We start from the raw sequence: 8,562 nt of genomic DNA on the forward strand, positions 1-8,562 counted from the left end.
CCACAAAAATCTCACCCCAGCGAGCCAAAAACGCTGCAGGGAGGATTGGGATGTCTGTGAGAGAAGGAATTTTGGCTCAGGGAGGGTGGTTTGGTTTTTAAGGAGAGAAGGATCAGGTAAAATGGGGATGAGGGGAGAAAAAAAAGTCCAATTTACACCCCAAATCAGCAACACTCAGCAGGAAGGTGCTAAATAAGGAACAGGGAGGTAGGATGGGAACAGATGGGAAATCAAGAGTGGGTTCTGCACCAGCCTTGGGATTTCCTCCCTCATTCCTGACACCTTTTCCAGCACAAAGGAAGGACTGGGGACACCAAGAGCTGCTCCCCACCTCACCCAGGCTGCAGGAACTGCGCCCAGTCCTGCAGTGGGAGTGGGAAAAGCCCAGTTTCCCATGGTGGGAGTGAGTTTCCCATGGTGGGATTGAGTTTCTCATGGTGGGATTGAGTTTCCCATGGTGGAATTGAGTTTCCATGGTGGGATTGAGTGAGTTTCCCAAGGTGGGATTGAGTGAGTTTCCCATGGTGGGATTGAGTGAGTTTCCATGGTGGAATTGAGTTTCCCATGGTGGGATTGAGTTTCTCATGGTGGAATTGAGTTTCCCAAGGTGGGATTGAGTGAGTTTCCATGGTGGGATTGAGTTTCTCATGGTGGGATTGAGTGAGTTTCCATGGTGGGATTGAGTGAGTTTCCCATGGTGGGAGTGAGTTTCCATGGTGGGATTGAGTGAGTTTCCAATGGTGGGATTGAGTTTCCCATGGTGGGATTGAGTTTCCATGGTGGGATTGAGTTTCCATGGTGGGATTGAGTTTCTCATGGTGGGATTGAGTGAGTTTCCATGGTGGGATTGAGTGAGTTTCTCATGGTGCAATTGAGATTCCCATGGTGGGATTGAGTGAGTTTCCATGGTGGGATTGAGTGAGTTTCCCATGGTGGGATTGAGTGAGTTTCCATGGTGGGATTGAGTGAGTTTCCCAAGGTGGGATTGAGTGAGTTTCCCAAGGTGGGATTGAGTTAGTTTCCATGGTGGGATTGAGTTTACCATGGTGGGATTGAGTGAGTTTCCATGGTGGGATTGAGTTTCCCATGGTGGGATTGAGTTTCCATGGTGGGATTGAGTGAGTTTCCCAAGGTGGGATTGAGTTAGTTTCCATGGTGGGATTGAGTTTACCATGGTGGGATTGAGTTTCCCATGGTGGGATTGAGTGAGTTTCCCATGGTGGGATTGAGTTTCCATGGTGGAATTGAGTTTCCATGGTGGGATTGAGTGAGTTTCCATGGTGGGATTGAGTGAGTTTCCCATGGTGGGATTGAGTTTCCATGGTGGGATTGAGTTTCCCATGGTGGGATTGAGTTTCCCATGGTGGGATTGAGTGAGTTTCCCATGGTGGGATTGAGTTTCCATGGTGGAATTGAGTTTCCATGGTGGGATTGAGTGAGTTTCCATGGTGGGATTGAGTGAGTTTCCCATGGTGGGATTGAGTTTCCATGGTGGGATTGAGTTTCCATGGTGGAATTGAGTTTCCCATGGTGGGATTGAGTTTCCATGGTGGAACTGAGTTTCCCATGGTGGGATTGAGTGAGTTTCCCATGGTGGGATTGAGTTTCTCATGGTGGGAGTGAGTTTCCATGGTGGGATTGAGTTTCTCATGGTGGGAGTGAGTTTCCAAGGTGGGATTGAGTGAGTTTCCATGGTGGGATTGAGTTTCCATGGTGGGATTGAGTGAGTTTCCCATGGTGGGATTGAGTGAGTTTCCCATGGTGGGATTGAGTGAGTTTCCCATGGTGGGATTGAGTTTCTCATGTTGGAATTGAGTTTCTCATGGTGGGATTGAGTGAGTTTCCCATAGTGGGATTGAGTTTCCCTCTCTGAGATGGAATTCCCCACCTTGGGATTGACTTTCCCACCTTCCCTTTGACAGAACCAACCCAGATTTTTGTCCCATGAGCCCTTCCTGCTGCACAGAGCAGCCTCAGCTGTGCAGCTCTGGGATTTTCCCCCATTTCCCCCTTTTTTTGGCTCCCATGACCATTATTAGACCAATCCCAACCCTGTGGGAATTCGGAGGGCTGCAGGACAGGAGGGATCACAGCTCCCAGCAGAGTGGGGGTGAGCAGCACATTGCAGGGGGTGTGGTGACCTCCCTGGGCTGCAGCAAGGATGGGAACATTCCCAGTTTTCCCGATGGGAACAGTCCCAGCTTTCCCAGGGAAATGGGAACATCCCAGCCTTGCAGGAAGATGGGAATATTCCCAGATTTCCTGAAAGGAACATTCCCAGCTTTCCTGATGGGAACATTCCCAGCTTTCCCAGGGAAATGGGAACATCCCAGCCCTGCAGGAAGGTTGGGAACATTCCTAGATTTCCCAATGGGAACATTCCCAGACTTCCCAAAGGTAACATTCCCAGCTTTCCTGATGCTCTCCCCTTATCCAGCTCCAGGGAAGGGTCTGGTTTTGGGTGGTTTTGGAGATCTGGAGTGGTTTTGGAGATTCCAGGGGGTGTGGGGGTCTCCCTGAGTTGCTGGTGGAGATGAAAACATCCCAGCCTTGCAGAAAGAAGGGGAACATTCCCAGTTTTCCCAAAGGGAACATTCCCAGCTTTCCCTATGCTCTCCCTTTATCCAGCCCCAGGGAAGGGTCTGGTTTTGGGTGGTTTTGGAGATTTGGGGTGGTTTTGGAGATTTGGATTTGGGTGTGGTGACCTCCCTGGGTTGCTGGGGGAGATGGGAACATCCCAGCCTTGCAGGAAGGATGGGAACATTCCCAGCTTTCCCGAAGGGAACATTCCCAGCTTTCCCGGTGCTCTCCTTGCAGGAAGGATGGGAACATTCGCAGCTTTCCCGATGGGAACATTCCTAGTTTCCCCAAAGGGAACATTCCCAGCTTTCCCGACGCTCTCCCTTTATCCAGCCCCAGGGAAGGGTCTGGTTTTGGGTGGTTTTGGAGATTTGGAGTGGTTTTGGAATTTGGATTTGGGTGCAGTGGTCTCCGTGGGTTGCGGGTGGAGATGGGAACATTCCAGCCTTGCAGGAAGAAGGGAACATTCCCAGCTTTCCCCAAGGGAATATTCCCAGTTTCCCGCTGCTCTCCCTTTATCCAGCCCCAGGAAGGGTCAGTTTTGGATGATTTTGGAGGCACTGTTTTTGGCAGGGCTATTTCGGGCCGGGGAGAAGCTCTGGCTGGCTGCAGGGTCACTCCCGCAGGAATTCCCTGTGGAAAAGGCTCTGCCCAGGGTCTCCTGGAAATTTCCAGGAATTCCCCCCGGAAAAGGCTTAGCTATGGGTCTCTCCCGGAATTTTCAGGAGTTTCCCCAGGAAAAGGCTTTGCCCAGAGTCTCTCCCGCAGGAATTCCCTCTGGAAAAGGCTTCGCCCAGGGTCTCTCCTGGAATTTCTAGGTATTTCCCCTGGAAATTTCCAGGAATTTCCCCTGGAAAAGGCTCTGCCCAGGATCTCTCCCCCAGGAATTTCCCCTGGAAATATCCAGGAATTTCCCCTGGAAAAGGCTTCGCCCAGCCTGTTCTGCCGCAGGAATTTCCCCTGGAAAAGGCTCTGCCCAGGGTCTCTCCTGGAATTTCCAGGAATTTCCCCAGGAAATTTCCAGGAATTTCCCCTGGAAAAGGCTCTGCCCAGGGTCTCTCCTGGAATTTCCAGAAATTTCCCCAGGAAATTTCCAGGAATTTCCCCTGGAAAAGGCTCTGCCCAGGATCTCTCCCCCAGGAATTTCCCCTGGAAAAGGCTCTGCCCAGGGTCTCTCCTGCAGGAATTTCCCCTGGAAAAGGCTTCGCCCAGCCCGTTCTGCCGCAGGAATTTCCCCTGGAGAAGGCTCTGCCCAGGATCTCCTGGAAATTTCCAGGAATTTCCCCTGGAGAAGGCTTCACCCAGGGCCTCTCCTGGAATTTCCAGGAATTTCCCCAGGAAATTTCCAGGAATTTCCCCTGGAAAAGGCTTTACCAGCCCGTTGTGCCGCAGGAGGATGGATTCTGCTGAGTCACTCCCGCATCTCCTCCGCCTGAACTCCCAACCTTTCCTCCCCAAAATCATGGAACAGCTCCTTCCTTCCCCCCAGCCTGACTTTCATTCCTCTTTCCTCCCTCATTCCCTCCCTTCCCGAGTGGCAATCCGAAGGAATCATCGCTCCCAAATAAAGATCTGCGGCCGCAGCTGCCAGGAGGAGCTGCTGAATCCTTTTTTTATTTTTTTTTTTTTCCTTTCTAATGGATCTCGCCGTTCCTCCGGAGAGCAGCAATGATCTGTGATGAGCTCCCAGAATGCTGCAGCGATTTGCTTCCCTAAAGAAGTGAGCGACGGAGTGAGTCAGCAGCGATTCGCCATCGCTGGCACTTCTGGGAAGGAAAAAAAAATTGATTTATTTTCGTTTCTTGCAGGGATTGGCAGCGATGAAAAGGTCTCACCGCCTGCTGTGCAAGCTACTCCTTTAAACTCTTTTTCCTGCGGGATTCCTGCAGGAGAGCTAAGAAAAACTCGCAGAAATGGTCAATTTGTGGCTTTGGGAAGTTGGAAAAAAAAATTTGGGAAAGGAAAATGTATCAAGGGCAGGCTGGTGGAATCCCAAATCACTCTGGGATTCCTGCAGGAGAGCTCAGAAAAAACATCTCAGAAATGCTCAAATTGTGGCTTTGGAAAATTGGGGGAAAAAAATTGGAAAAGAAAAATGCATCAAGGGCAGGATGGTGCAGGGCTGGGATGAGGTTGGATTGAAATCCCAAACCACTCTGGGATTTTGGCAGGAGAGCTCAGAAAAACTCGCAGAAATGCTCAATTGGTGGCTTTGGAAAATTATTTTTAAAAAATTTGGGAAAGGAAAATGCATCAAGGGCAGGATGGTGCAGGGCTGGGATGAGGTTGGATTGAAATCCCAAACCACTCTGGGATTCCTGCAGAACTCAGGAAAAAATCTCAGAAATGCTCAATTTGTGGCTTTGGAAAATTGGAAAAAAAAATTGGAAAAGTAAAATGCATCAAGGGCAGGCTGGGGAAGCAGTGCTGGGATGAGGTTGGATTGAAATCCCAAACCACTCTGGGATTCCTGCAGAACTCAGAAAAACTCGCAGAAATGCTCAATTGGTGGCTTTGGAAAATTGGGAAAAAAAATTTCAATCCAGCCTCCTCTTGTTAATTCTTACCCCAAAAAACAGGGAATATAACCCAGAATGTTTTTAATAACTCAGAATTTATTCAGTATTTTTCAGATAATTCCGATTTTTTCCCCAGCACACCCACATCCCAACCATTTTATGATATTTTTTAATTCAATTTTTTTGGATTGTTTCACTCCAGCTCAGCCCCCTGACCTTGCTGGGCTGTTCAGAGCAGCTCTGCAGCTCACATTTCATTTTACAGAGTGTTTTTGGGATCAATAATGGGATCAATAATGGGATCAATAATGGACAAAGCCAGCAGGGTCTGCCTGGAGATAATTGCAGCAGCCCAGAGCTTTGGGGTCACTTTTGGGGTCACATTGCACTCCTGAACATCAATCCCATTAGGGTTCTTTTGGGATTAAATCATTGCTGCTCTTTCCCCATCCCTTTATTCTTATTCTTATTCTTATTCTTAAAATTAAAATTAAAATTAAAATTAAAATTATTATTATTAAAAAGGAACCATCTCCTGCATCCCAATAAAAATTATTCTTATTGAAATTAGGATTATTAAAATCATCTCCTGCACAAAACTTGTCACTTTTGATGTTTAAATCTCTATTTTTGAGTGCTGCAGTGACCAAATCATTGCTGCTCTTTCCCCATCCCTTTATTCCTATTATTATTATTATTATTAAAATTATTATTATTTAAAAGGAACCATCTCCTGCATCCCAATTAAAATTAATCCTATTGAAATTAGGATTGTTAAAATCATCTCCTGCACCCCAAACTTCTTGCTTTTGATGTTTAAATCTCTATTTTTGGGTGCTGCAATATTCAAACCATTGCTGCTCTTTCCCCATCCGTTTAGTCCTATTATTATTATTATTATTAAAATCATTATGATTAAAAAGGAACCATCTCCTGCATCCCAATTAAAATTAATCCTATTGAAATTAGGATTGTTAAAATCATCTCCTGCACCCCAAACTGCTCACTTGTGATGTTTAAACCTTTATTTTTGTGCACAGCCACAAATTCAGGTGGAGTTTTGATGTTTAAACCTTTATTTTTGGGTGCTGCAATGATCAAATCCTTGCTGCTCTTTCCCCATCCCTTTATTCCTCCATTTATTGATTGTGCAGCTCCAGACCTCAATCATCAATCAATCAATCAATGATTAAAAAGCTGCAGATCACATTACAAGAGCTCAGCAGATGTGGCTGCAGGGCTGGGAAATGGGATTTAAAATCCCAATTAAAATTAATCCTATTGAAATTAGGATTGTTAAAATCCTCTCCTGCACCCCAACCTGCTCACTTTGGATGTTTAAACCTTTATTTTTGTGCACAGCCACAAATTGAGGTGGATTTTTGATGTTTAAATCTTTATTTTTGGGTGCTGCAATAGTCAAACTATTGCTGCTCTTTCCCCATCCATTTATTCCTCCATTGATTTTGCAGCTCCAGACCTCCATCATCAATCAATCAATCAATTGATCATTTAAAAGCTGCAGATCACATTACAAGAGTTCAGCAGGGCTGGGAAATGGGATTTAAAAAGGAACCATCCCAATTAAAATTAATCCAATTGAAATTAAGGTTATTAAAATCATCTCCTGCATCCCAACCTGCTCACTTGTGATGTGTAAATCTGCCCTTTATGGGATTTGGGATAACTCTGCTCTGACCCTCCATGGAATCCAAATATTCCTGGGATTTGGGATAACGCTGCTCTGACCCTCCATGGAATCCAGGCTGCTCTTATGGGATTTGGGATAACTCTGTTATGGCTTTCCATGGAACCCAGGCTGCCCTTTATGGGATTTGAGATAACGCTGCTCTGGCTTTCCATGGAATCCAAACCTTCCTGGGATTTGGGATAACTCTGCTCTGACCCTCCATGGAATCCAGGCTGCCCTTATGGGATTTGAGATAACGCTGCTCTGGCCCCTCATGGAATCCAGGCTGCCCTTATGGGATTTGGGATAACGCTGCTCTGGCTTTCCATGGAATCCAAATCTTTCTGGGATTTGGGATAACTCTGCTCTGGCCCCTCATGGAATCCAGGCTGCCCTTTATGGGATTTGGGATAACTCTGTTCTGGCTTTCCATGGAATCCAGGCTGCCCTTTATGGGATTTGGGATAACTCTGCTCTGGCCCTTCATGGAATCCAAATATTCCTGGGATTTGGGATAACTCTGCTCTGGCTTTCCATGGAATCCAAATCTTCCTGGGATTTGGGATAACTCTGCTCTGGCCCCTCATGGAACCCAGGCTGCCCTTTATGGGATTTGGGATAACACTGTTATGGCTTTCCATGGAATCCAAACCTTCCTGGGATTTGGGATAACGCTGCTCTGGCCCTTCATGGAATCCAGGCTGCCCTTATGGGATTTGGGATAACCCTGCTCTGGCCCTCCATGGAATCCAGGCTGCCCTTTATGGGATTTGGGATAACCCTGCTCTGGCCCCTCATGGAATCCAAATATTCCTGGGATTTGGGATAACGCTGCTCTGACCCTTCACAGAATCCAGGCTGCCCTTATGGGATTTGGGATAACGCTGCTCTGGCTTTCCATGGAATCCAGGCTGCTCTTTATGGGATTTGGGATAACTCTGCTCTGGCCCCTCATGGAACCCAGGCTGCCCTTATGGGATTTGGGATAACTCTGCTCTGGCTTTCCATGGAATCCAGGCTGCCCTTTATGAGATTTGGGATAACACTGTTATGGCTTTCCATGGAATCCAAACCTTCCTGGGATTTGGGATAACTCTGCTCTGACCCTCCATGGAATCCAGGCTGCCCTTATGGGATTTGGGATAATGCTGTTATGGCTTTCCATGGAATCCAGGCTGCTCTTTATGGGATTTGGGATAACACTGCTCTGACCCTTCACAGAATCCAGGCTGCCCTTATGGGATTTGGGATAACGCTGCTCTGACCTTCCATGGAATCCAGGCTGCTCTTTATGGGATTTGGGATAACTCTGCCCTGGCTTTTCCCACATCCCAATGACCTCTGGGGTTTCTCCAGTTTGCTGTCTGTGCAGATCTCTGCAGGGATGGATGGAGATTAGGGAAAAAGCAAAATTTCCTGCTTAGGGTTTCTCAGATCCTCATCCCAGGAAGAGCAGCAATTGGGGTGAAATAGGAGCGAAATAAAGGGATTTTTTTGGTGATGTGACCCAGATTTGGAGGCTGGGCAGGAAATTCAGGTCAGCTGTGAAATGAAAAGTCAAAGATGTTTCTCCTTCAGGAGATGTTTCTCTGATTAGCATCGGCAGAGTTCCACTTTCCCCCTCATCCTTCTGGCCAAAAATCTGTCCTGCAGTGGAGCTGGAGGTGCAAACAGCTGATTTTTCACCAAAAATCAAAGCCTGGGAGAGATGAGGATGAAATGAGGATTTTTGGTGGAAGTTTTGGAGGAAAACTAGAGGCAGAGATTCCCCCT

The sequence above is a fragment of the Lichenostomus cassidix genome, unplaced genomic scaffold, assembly GCF_008360975.1.
Source record: "Lichenostomus cassidix isolate B80296 unplaced genomic scaffold, HeHo_3.0 HiC_scaffold_824, whole genome shotgun sequence".
In the NCBI taxonomy this organism is placed as follows: domain Eukaryota; kingdom Metazoa; phylum Chordata; class Aves; order Passeriformes; family Meliphagidae; genus Lichenostomus; species Lichenostomus cassidix.